The sequence below is a fragment of the Silene latifolia genome, chromosome 1, assembly GCF_048544455.1.
Source record: "Silene latifolia isolate original U9 population chromosome 1, ASM4854445v1, whole genome shotgun sequence".
NCBI lineage: Eukaryota > Viridiplantae > Streptophyta > Magnoliopsida > Caryophyllales > Caryophyllaceae > Silene > Silene latifolia.
In genome coordinates this window covers 129,539,215-129,552,175 of record NC_133526.1, presented here as the reverse complement: position 1 = coordinate 129,552,175, position 12,961 = coordinate 129,539,215, and the positions used below count along the sequence as shown (strand labels likewise).

The window sequence follows — 12,961 nt, the reverse complement described above, 5'->3', positions numbered from 1 at the left end:
TGTTCTGGCAATTGACGATGAGAAAGTTGTCGTAATGACCCTTGAGTTTGTAATGGGTCTCAAAATGAATGAAGGTTATTCCTCTAAAATGCAGGTGTGCTGGTTTTGAGCGATAACTATATGTTATAGCAGCTAAGTCACCTAGAAAAGCACTAATACGAAGCCTTTGAATATTGGTTTAGGACATTGCCAATGGGTAAATCTTACTGGGAAATTATAGCATGTTCACTTACATAGTCATAAATAAGATTTACACTGACGGAGAGACACTTAGCAAGCAAGCTTGATTGTAAGAACTTAAAATAATTGCACGTGGAAGCGTGGAGATTCTAGATCACAGTAATAGACCATTAGGCCATACAACCATGGGCCCTTGATAGTGTAGTAGTTGAGTTGTAATGTCTCCTGTTTAAACTTATAATGCTGCCTACAGAATAAAATCTAGCGATAAGCACTGTCTTTAACCTTTTACTATATCGTCCATTAGCATGACTGGTCATATATATGTCCATTGATATTTCCTTCCCGTGCCACATGGATTGATTACAGTGCACAAAGTTAGTTGGTAAAGTCATGAGCGGTGGTACTCATGACCTGAGTTCAAACGTTGTCAGCATTAAAATCGCTCTAGTGGCTCCCTTTACATAAAAAAAAAGACTTGTGGATGAACTGTGTGTCATTTCGTAGTTGAAACTGATAGATATACGTTCAATTCTAGCTGCATATACTTCTTTGCTGGTCTTGAATTCTAATAACCAAAGGATTTATCGTATGCATTTAAGTTCCTTTAATATGTAGAATTTTTCTTTTACAGGCTTCAATGCCGCTGTAGCTGGTTGCTTTTTCGCTACAGAGTCTGTCTTGTGGCCATCACCTGATTCAGCAGCATCCCTTATAAATACAACTTCAATGGTCATGGTCAGTGCTGTGATAGCTTCAGTATTGTCTGAAGTTGGTCTTGGAGCTGAACCAACATTTAAGGTTCCAGACTATGATTTTCGTTCAGTAACTGGTGCGTTACGGTCCTCTCTTTTTCTCTTTATGTTTGGTTTCCTATGATAATGTTATTGTAGTGCTACGTAAATATAGTAAGCAGTGTTAATTGTTTCTTACTCTCCAGAGCTTCCACTGTATCTTTTGCTGGGAATTCTATGCGCCGTGGTGTCTGTAGCCTTGACAAGATGTACTACTTTTATGCTGCATACGGTTGAAGATATTCAAAAAGAAGGCGTGGTACCAAAGGCTGTTTTTCCGATTACTGGTGGTTTAGCTGTTGGGCTCATGGCTTTGGCATATCCAGAAATTCTCTACTGGGGCTTTCAGAATGTTGACGTTCTATTGGAATCTTGACCGTTTGTAAAAGGTCTCTCGACTGCCCTTTTGTTTCAACTGGTGGACATCAAAATTATTGCTACTTCAGTTTGCCGAGCCTCTGGATTAGTAGGCGGATATTATGCTCCATCACTATTTATCGGTGCTGCTACAGGAATGGCATATGGAAAATTTATTGCTTTTGCAATTGCCCAATCGCATCCAACTTTTCAAATTTCTTTCCTAGAAGTGGCCTCACCACAAGCATATGGCCTGGTACAGATTATTGCGTATAACCATTTGTGTACTTTTCGACACTCGCAGTGGTTGAACACGTTCCATTTTCAGAAACTTTAACTCGGTGTTAATTATTACTCATATTTTGTACAGGTTGGTATGGCTGCTACTCTGGCAGGAGTATGCCAGGTTCCTCTCACATCAGTTCTGCTTCTTTTCGAGCAGACACAAGACTACCGGATAGTTATTCCGCTTTTAGGTGCCGTGGGAATGTCGTCATGGATTACATCCTCAAAGGTAAAAAGAGGGTCTGTAAGAGGTTCCAAGAAAAGTAATGCAAATACGCAAACAAGCGAAGTATATAATCAGAATACCAGTTCACCTCCCAGTACCTAAACATCGAGTTCAGATAATCTCTGTGAAATTGAGAGTTCTTCTTGTTATGATGATTTTGAAGACCTAGAAAGAAACATTTTTGTAGCTCAGGCTATGAGAACGAGTTTTACAACTGTCTTAAGGGGTACATTGTTAGTCGAAGCTGTTACTCTGATGCTACCAGAGAAGCAGTTTTACGCACTTATTGTTAACGAGGACAATTACCTCACTGGAATGTTATCACTAAGTGACATCCTAGAATTGGAACAAGCAAGGAAATTTAAAACCGAGGTATAACTTCTACGACTTGTAGATTGTACAAGATCTCATAACATTTGCCCCCCTTAATCTTCACTTGTGCATGTTACAGGAATTATCAGTAGCGGAGCTGTGTTGTCTCGAGACTGACAAATGCGGAGTGGCGTGGACAGCAACTCCGAACATGGATCTTCGTTCCGCAGAGACAATGTTGGACTATCACGGACTTAGTCAGCTGCCTGTTGTTGACCATCCTCACAGAGGGAGGCCAGTTGGTGTTATAGACATGCACTGCATCAAACTTGCAATCAGGTTTTACCCTTTGCCTTTTATAATCTCTCTCGCTGTTTGATGCACAATTTCGCTAACAAACAGGGAGTTTTACTCTTTAACCTTTTACTATATCGCCCATTAGCATGACTGGTCATATATATGTCCATTGATATTTAAAAGAATTTATATTTTCACATGGCTCATTAGTAGTAAGTACTAACTGCTTTTATTATGCAACATTGCCATTGAATTTCTATAATTCATGGACCTTAATTTTTTATTCGGGTTTATAGTAAAACTATGTTCCTACGCCAATAAGAAAATCTGAATGAACCCGTTTAAAGTAATGCATTTTTGTGCTTCAAGAGATTGATCTTAGAATAGAAAATCAGTATAGCTGGTGAACCAAAGGAAAAGGTGTTATACTTGTACTCTTGATTTATTATACATATTTGTATCCAAGGTGGAATAAATAATTTCATCGGTCTTCTTCTTTTTGTTTCTGCCCTGTGTTGGTCAGGGTGCACAAGTGGAGGCTTTCTTCGATGATCTTATAAACCTACAAATTAATTACTTATTAGATCTGATTTGGTTTATCCCTTCAAAAACCATGTTTTTTTCTTTTTACGGAAGGGATCATGAGCCGATGATCCGGATGTGTGGAACTAAAAAAGAAGGAAACCGGAAGATATTAAGATATAAAATTACTGGGATGGAAGAAATGGGTCATTGATAAGGCCATGTTCAGTTTGTTTGGTAGTTTAGTTTTTATTTAAGTTGCGTTGGGTTATATCTGGGTTGCGGAATGTTAGATGAGATAGTTGGACCTAAAGTTTCTCCCCAACTCAGGAGCTAGGTAGTACGGACACTTCTCCTAATCAACCATCCCGCGTCCGACACCGTGTCGGACACCGACACTCCTGGAACACACGTCAAAACGTGTCGGACACCTATAAAGCCGTGTCTAACTTCCTACATTTATTCGGGCACATGTCCGGCGCATGTCCATGACATTAGAAAATCATTTGGGGTGAATGATGTTCTTTAAGCGTGAAATGAGCTGTCGAAAGAGATTGATTAGTTTTCGCCCGAAGTTGATAAACCATGTTACTGTACTTCATATTGCCTTAGATAGTCTCGAGTATTTCTGTTCAACTTGACCTGCAAGAAATGAAGTGGACATGACTATTTGATAGCTGAAACTGTATATGAGTTCCAGCATATTGAAAGTAGATCAGTTTCCAGCCCCACTCAATTATGATTTATATGATTGGTACTACCAGCATTCTGCAGTGTGTTCTATACAGTTTACCATTAATGCGAGTTCTTTAAATCTTTTATAGATCAAGCTAGCATCAATAAAAATAGGAATGAAGTACATGAAAAGAGTATTAGCAGAGCTTGAAATAGTCGGTGGTGGTCCCGAGGAAGAAAAACTAATCGTTCAAGGAGTTCGTATCGCATTTAGAGTTCATCAGGTACATTTAGTAAACTCGCTATGAAAACCGTCCATGACTACCAACTAGGGTACATTATTTTTAGTTTAAATGGAGCCATAAGAGCAATTATCGATGCTGATGGGCTTGAATTATGATCAATGACTTTACCATGTACCAATTTTGCTAAATTTTGCAAGTTGACTAATTCTTCAAATACATTTTTTTATACCAACGGGTTTCAGATTTTACTCAATGACTTTACTTACCAGTTAAGCTAATAAATGTAACACCCCGTATTTTATTAAGTTGGATAAAATTCTTTTAATTGCTATTTTGAATTTAATTACATCATTTAACGATTTATATATATATATGCTTAGCTAATTAATTAATTTCATCATAATTCGATACGTTAATTTTAATAATCATTAATAAGTTTATTTAAAGTTAGTTCGAGTTTATTGAAGTTGGTTCGAGTTTATTTATTTAATAATTTCCCTTTCTTTACGAGTCCTTATGAAAGTTGTTTTAAGTGAACCCGAGATGGATTTTGGGAACAAAACCGTCCAATTAGCTATTTTGAGCTTATTTCACTAAATTAGCAATTTTTATTAATATCCGTTAGTTTCGTAAAAATCGCTAATAATTCCGTTTCAAGCCGATTTCTTATTATTTCCGTTAACTATCTGAGTTTATTTTATTTTTCATTCTTTAAACTTATTTATTATTGATTCCATTTCATTTATGAGACTCTTTCTTAAACCGGTTAAATTTAACTCGAAACGGTTTTAAAAACGAGCGAAATTACTTAACGATGAAGAAACGTACGTATAATAAATAGCTAGCTAGCTGGTTGCTCCCTCATTTCTCACGCAACATTTCTTCTTCTTCCTTCTTTTTTCTTCTTTTCGTTCTGTTCTAATTTTATCAGATTTTAAATTGATCCTGCCACTCCGTTTGTCATCCGTTATCAATGATTTTCGTTCCATAGTGCTCCTTTCGTCGTTCTCGTCATTCCGATGTAAGTAACATTCATTTTCGTCATGTATTTTTACAAACCCAATTTATACTTTCAGCTTTATTTATTATAAGACGGTTGTAGATGCTAAGATAGACGGTCTTGTAGAAGATTGGTTAGTCATAAATGATTAGTTCAATCGGAAAAAGGTAACAATTATAGATTACTCAATATTACTTGTAAAATATGTTTATTTCGAATGCTGGTTAGTCTGTTTTGTAATTAAGACGGTGTATAATTATATATAGGGATCCTTATGGATGTTAATTAGTCAGTTGTATAGTTGAGACGGTGTATACTGATATGTGGAGATGATTGAGACGGTGTATACTGACCTCTAGGGATCATTTGGGAAGCTAGCTAGTAAGTGGTATATTTAAGACGGTGTATGCTGACATGTATGGATTGTTTTGGGTGATAATTTGTGTGTTTTATAGTTGAGACGGTGTATACTGACATGTAGGGATTGTTTTGGACTAATTTGGACTCTGTGTTAGGGCGATTTTTGTAGTCTTTAGGGTCTGTTTTTGAGTTGCTTTATACTTGTGGATTTCCGCTCTAAAACCGTTTTAAATGCTGACTTAGTTGGCTCAGCTAGGACTGTTTTTAGGCGCGAGAATGGAGTCTTAAGGGGACGATTGGTACTCTGTTTTGGGTAGGGACGAGAGCTGTCATCGTGGGTTTTCACTTTGCATTTGAGGACTGTAGTTGGGGTCGAACCTAGGCATCTTTTGGATTCTGTTTTGGACTGATTTTTGGGTCAGGTTATGAAGTAGGGTGAAGGGTGGCTATGGGTAGTCGGGTGGTGGTCGTGTCGGACTCTTTGTGGCTTTCTTTTAGGCGAGTCTGGTGGCCTGGCTGTAGCCTAGCTGTGGCCTGGCCGTGGCCTAGCTAAGTCACGAGTTTGAGGCCATGTGTAGTTGGTGGTTAGGCCGAGTTTGAGGTTGTCATAATAACTTTTGAGCCGTGTCCATAAATTGTTTTGACGCTAGTTTCGTTTATTTAAAATATAATTAAATTAATTTCCGTCTCATATTTTATATAAAGATAATTCGTTAATATCGTCCTTTCACATAATTATTTTAGGTGGCTCATATGTGGTTGAAGATGAAGAGTAATTTTGGGTTTTAGAAGCTTTCTCAAGTTATTACTTGTCTCTTTGCTAGCGTAAGGTAACTATTCCGAGTTACTCGACGAATTAATGTCACATTAGTAGTTAATGTTGTGTTTGTTGTTTGTTAAGTAGTTAGGTGATTGTTAATGTGTTACTTTCGTTTTTCACATGATAGAAATTAGAAATAGCATGAAAGTGATATTGTGATAACTTTTATGATTTGGGCCAAAGTAGGCAAAGACTCTGAGCTGGGCCAGATTGACCGAACGAGTTTGGTCAAACTAGGTTTAAACCGGTCAGCCTCGATTTGACCGATGACCCGTCGCGGGACTCGGGTCGAGGGTTTGTCTTTGAGGTAAGATTGGTTGTTATTGGAGGTTTTATGTTATGCCTTGATATTTGTAATTATCATTTCACATGTTGGTTGTTGGATACTTTGGATGCCTTATGCTTGAGTCTTGTTTGCCTTTAGCCATTGTAGTTTATTCTCATGGACTATGATATTGATGGTTAGCTATAATTTGGTTATTGATGACATTGAGGATATGGTTGGATTGTGTGCTGAATAGACATTTATATAGCCTTTCACATGATAGAATGTTAGCATTTATGTTGGTAAGTTGGACTCTTTGCCCCTCTTATGGTTAATTGGGTATCCTACTTGTCTTGTGTGGTGTGGGCTAAAGTATTCAAGCTGGGACTAGCTGGGCCTAGGTCCTAGGTGAGTATTTCGGCCTTCATCATAGATAGGTCATTATAGTCTTTGACGAGTGTATGTTCACTGCTTAATAGCCTCTGTGTTCCTGACTTGGTGGGTTTATATCCAAGTTGGGGCATGACCTCGTTACTTATTTTGAGAGTAAGTGGTCAGCTTAAGTACTAGCCAACCCTTTGGTGGACTCCTTAGGGTACTCACTTTGTTTTTAAAAAAATTGTGGGTCTTTGGTGCGGTGGTGTGTATCCGCATATCTAGGTCTGCGTAGATTTTAGGCTAGGGTTGTGTTGTGTCTTGGCCAAATTTTGATAGAACCTCTGAGCCAAGATACCGGTTCGATTACCTTCCCTACATCGTGGTATAGACTCGAGTTACAGAGTGACTATTGACGGTGCTAAGAACTTATGCCTGTCTTTGATATATTGCCCTTTCTTGTTTGATGATTCTATGAATCATAGAAGGTGAGATGCAAGCCGGCTATGGTTGATAGAGTTTGGATTCCTGGATGTTATGTGATTCACATGATAGTGTAGTACGAGTCGGTCTAGTATTCACATGCTAGGACTATGTGTGGTTATATTGTTGTTCACATGATAAGCACGATTGTCTAGCATCTATATGCTAAGGCATTGTGTGATTCGTATTCATATTCTTATGTTTACATGTTATATTAATTATGACATTTCGTGGCTGGGAGGACTCGGAGTTACTCCCCACTGACTGTGGCTTTCGTATTTGTATAAAATGCGATTGACAGGTAGGTGATGCATATATGGGGTACATGGACGAGCTAGCGAGCAAAGTAACCTAGGAACCTAGATTGGCTTTATTTTATTGTGACCCTTAAACACTTTTTATGTTACATACATTTTAGGGACATATGTCTCCCTCTTTGCATTTGGTTGTATAATTTGCTATTCGCGACTTTAGCGATGGTTATGTTGTGAAACTTCTAGTTAGACCTTGTATGTTTGACACCTTCCAATTTGGATATCTTTATAACAGGTTCAGGTTTTAAAATTACAGGTTTTTACCCAATTGAACCTATTACAAACATATCCATGCAGTTTTATTCTAGAATTACGTGTTTACTTTTCCGCGATAAGTGAGGGTGTCACAATAAACCTCTGCTAATAACTATGATCTATGTCTTCTCGCCAGTTTGCAGGAGGTTTTGATGTCGAAACTATGACAGCGTTTGAGGAGTTGAGAGACAAGGCCAAATCATACCATTTACAATGTCGGAAGAAACAGCAACAAAGGCTTGCTTGCAGTCAATGCCCCTGATAATATTTCTTCTGCAGCGAACTCGGCTTTCACATGGCCATCTTTTGTTTTTGTAAAGATAAATCATATAATATCATTTTTTGTGGAAAAAAACGAGGAAGTGATCATTTTGTGATGTCTAATCTTTACATTATTTTGAGGGAGCATTTATTGACACTCCGAAACAAGCACCAAACTCTTGGATTGTTGTATAATCATATATTATTGAGAATTTTTCGGAGTGTTTTTATTACCTTTCTTAGAAAACCAAAATGAGCGTGTATTGATTAGTGAATATATGTTGCAGTGTTTCAAGCTAATATGCATCAACATTGATCTCCAGTGTCTCAATAACTCTTGTTTGACTGTAAATTTCTCAAATGTCCAAGTATCTTATTGATGTTTTGAAGACACGTAAAGACAGTATTCAATTGTGTGTAGGGGAAGGGTAATGGAAATGAAAAAGAGGCATAAAGGACGGGTAATGGAAATGAAAAGTAGGCATAAGGGACGAGTAATGTTAAGAAAGGAGGAGTGTGTGTAGGGGATGGGTAAGAGAATTAGTCATTTTTTAACCCAACGTTCAATTTAATAAAACAATGTGACACCTTCCTAACATAAAATCAAGAGTAAAAAGCAATTTACTACTCCGTATTTCTATATATAAACCAAACCCTTTTATTAAGACACCTGCCCTAAATAGTCAAAACATGAGAGCCAAAATGGCAAACAATTATTCATTCACTTAACCTCACGAAACCCTATTTTTTTCAAGCCGTAAAGCCTAATTTCCAATCAAATTTCATGATCAGTTATTCACTTCTATTTTGTCACTCTCTCTTGAATGGTATAATTTGGCAAGGAGGCAAAGAAGAAGGGGAAAGGGAAGGAGGAAAGTGATAATGAATTAAGAAGAAAAAGATGAGGGAGAAATTAAATGTAATAATCAACTTACAAACGATTGCTAATAAGAAGAAAAAGATGCGGGAGAAAGAGGAAGAAGGAGTAAGCCGACGAGAAAGGGGAAGAGGATGAGAGGAAAGAAAAGAGTGGGTTGAGGAGAAATGGGAGTAAGAGGAGGAGGAGGATTGGGAAGAATAACGATAAGAAGTAGAGGATAGGGAGGCGGAAGAATAATGGCAAGGGAAAAAGAAAAGCATTAGTAGATGAAGCGAGGAGGATAAGGGAGTAACATAAGAGAAGGGGATATGGCACTAGGACTAGGACAGGGGGAATAACAAGACGAGAAAGCACAAGGATAAAGGCTAAGGATATGAGTACGAATGGCGAGGAGGAGGGAGAAGCATAAAGGAAGAGATACGGAAAGTTAGACGCGTAGGCGGAGGGATAAGAATAAGGATAGGGAGAAAGAGAAGAAGAGGGGCGGTTTAGGTATAGGCTATGTGTAGGTGTCAAATGCACTAAGGCATCAAGCCCACATCATGGCTGTTGTAGAGGCAAATAACACATATGTTAATGTTGTCGATGCATTTATTGTAATGTATCTGTGAACTGTCTCCAAAAACACACCACTCTAATTTTCCAGAAACAAGGCTGGATCAAAAAGTTTGGTTTTGAAGAGCGTTTCATCGTTGTGTCCACTTCTCAATCTGTCAGATTGAGACGTGGAGAACTAAAATATGGCCAGTGATAGTTAATAGTGCTATTGTTGCTAGGCGTCAGTGTTTTCTCTAATATGGCTGCCAGTTTATGTGTAATTTCATAAAAAGACTAATATCTATATATGTTAGCAAGTTAATGGTGGTACTACACTTATCGAATGTTCCAAGTTTCAAAGAATACTCGCAAATTTGTCCAACTCAGAATAACCAGACACCTACTGAATATAGCTTCAAAAAAACACTATATAAACATCAACCTAAAAGAAGATAGCTACCTAGAAATGTAAGCGCAAAACGAAATGCACCATATAGCTTCAAAAAACCCTGCTATGTGTGCGGTGTGTGTTGATAAGCCTACGTTTTAAGTGCAAAATGTTTATAACTTTCTTAATAAATCGTGTTTAAGAATATCTATGTATAGTTGAACACAGTCTTGTATATATGTTTACATTACTTAACAAGCTACAACATAGTACTAATGTCTTATGTATTCCTGTGGACGCGGGCCCACGGGGGCGAAAAGCAAAGCAAGCTTTTCTTTGTTGCATTTGTGGAGTCGCCACCAATTTATTGTGGAAAATTGGAAACTGTTTGAATAACTCGTGCCATGTCAAGACACAAAGTAGTGACATGAACACTAAGAACTCGTTACCCTTAGCATTCTATGTCTAGAATGACTCTCGTGGATGCCAATAAACACGGATGTTCACAGAGATCTGGAGTAAGGGGTGAGGGTACGTATTAGGAAGCTCTTTTGATCGAACACCTAATCTCGCCCGCTTCGATAGCGGCCTCTACTAATGACTAGGGAAAGTCTCCTATACTTGATATGTTGCCGATTTATATGCATGCAATGCAACAAACAAATAGATTAATCCTAGCATGTGAGAATTAATACTAAGTCGGTGAACACGTAATTTAACATACAATTGGGTCGAAGTAGGGATTTAGGTTAATTGCATGTGAGAGCATACAAACAATAATAAAGAGATACAATAAAGAAATACAATAAAGAAAATTACAATAATTACAATGGGTTAATTGATTTATGTCGAAAATACATTTAAAACGGATAATTTGGGAAAACAAAGAATGAATAAATAAACGGACAAATTATGGGTGATAATACGACTAATAGTTAATTAATACGTAATTAATAAACTAGGTCAAGGCAGAAACGAGAGTTCAGAGACAAAACTCAACCCGGAACAGGCGCAGCAGAGCTGCGTCCCTTGGAAGAGGCGAAGCAGTCGCTGCGTCTATTCCTGAGCTCAGTTCTGGCTGTGAAGCCGGAATTGCAAATTGTTAATGTTCGTTGGTGATTTTAAATGCTTGATTATATTATTTGACTCGGATCAAAGTGATTAACAGATTATTTACATATGATTGAGGTCATAAAAACGATAAAACATGGATAAAAACTAATTAGAACGAATTATATACAAGATTAATGAGGTTATTATAAATATAAATTAATCGAATTAATTGAATTAATTAGGTTAAACAAGTTATTAACGACGAATTAATGATGACAACGATAAATAACAGATGAAATATATTAAAAGTGAATTCCAGAGATTCAATATTGAGGAATCGAACCTCTAAAAACCCGAATTGATTTTAATGACGAAAACCCGCAAATATGAATCATAAGGGATTTAAGTCAGGGATTTTAATGATGGATTAATTAATGATGATGAAAGATTAATGAATTACAGGTTAAAGTTATCATACTCAAATTGTTGTGCTATAGAACAATGAACAATTGAAAACAAAGCGAAAAACAATAGAACGGACAAAAGACGAAGGAAGAAGAAATGAAGCAGGAACTGCGGCAGCCTCACAAAGAGGCACAGCAGGTGTTGCGTCCCTTCGAAGAGGCGCATCAGTTGCTGCTTCCTTTCTCGACGGTTGTCTTCTGATAATCCGTAAAAAGGGTTTTAAAACAAGGTTTTAAAAATCGGTTTTAAGTGTATTTTCGACATAAATCTTACAATTGTGATTACAAAAATAAATAGCAATAATAAAATAAGGATTATACACCCTCAGACTTACATGTTTGACGAAACGAGATGAACTAAGTTAACGTTTAGTGATGCTCGACTCGAATGTACGACGAAAGTGCCCTCTAGGAGGAAAACGAATAAGATTGATTAAAGTTGATTGATTGTGGAGTTGGTCAAATTGGTCGGTCATGCAAAACGAGGCTGGTACTCAGAAGGATCCGAGCTTACGTGGTCGAAAGTTCAAGCACGTAGACGCCAAAAAGTAAGAACGTGGTCTAGAATGCAAAGGGAGAAGAGAAGGGCGGACACTCGCGTGAGAAATATGTGAGACCGAAGGTCTCTATTTATACTAATCACACGGAGGAAATTAGGGTATTCGGAGAAACTTTGGAAGTGAATCTAAAAAAGATACGAAAAATACGCAGAAAAGGACTGAGGAAGAGGCGTAGCAAGCACTGCGTCTCTTGGAAGAGGCGCAGCACCTGCTGCGTCTTTTCCTCAGTCGTTTCCTCCTGCGGAAGAAAGATTTCCGTGTTTCTATTATGGAATAGCGGATTAATCTTATTTCCTTAATATTTTATATGATATCTCGGGATATATGTTACCAAAGATTAAAAGATTGGAAAATATATGGAATAGAAATATCCGGAACGTTCCAGACTCGGCATTTTAAACGGTTATTAGAAAAATAAAGACGGTTTTTGACCCGGACTCCAAATGTACTCTAATTACTGCCAAAACGACCGTATCGGCGCGTAGATGGCGACTATGAGGTAGACATACGTGTTTAAGCGACCACTTGATGATAAACTTACGAACTATCACAAATTGTTCCTGTTTAAAATCATATTTTAAATATCACATATTTTGGTTTAAAGTTTTAGTCATAAAAACTTAAGGATATTATGCATGCAAAACAAATACAAGAGTAAGGAGAAAACCGGTTCCTTACATTTGATATTTCGGATATTTTGGGCACAAGTGAAGTCTCCTACCTCACTTGTTCTTGAGCTTTCCATATGTTAGGATGATCCTCCAAATACTTCAAGTATAGAAGCCACTCCTCTTGATTGCACCCAAGATTATCCCTTATCTCTACTAAATAATATGTGCTAGATATTTGTTTAGTAGTTTACCTTAAAATTGATTACTAATACTCATATATTACATTAATAATATTAGTAATGTGATTGAACAATTTGAATCAAGATTTCTCAAGTTTTTAGAGAGAGATGAAGGAGTAGTGAGAAGAATGCATGTGAATGTCTTAAACATGCATAAAGAGAATGAATTAGAGAACAAAAACAAAAGTACCCCTTGGAATTAG

The 12,961-nt window shown here is 37.3% G+C and overlaps 1 pseudogene; it reads left to right on the top strand.

Moving 5' to 3' along the window:
- Positions 1-34: 34 nt before the first annotated feature.
- Positions 35-8,100, top strand: LOC141655743 (chloride channel protein CLC-e-like; annotated as a pseudogene).
- Positions 8,101-12,961: the final 4,861 nt, after the last annotated feature.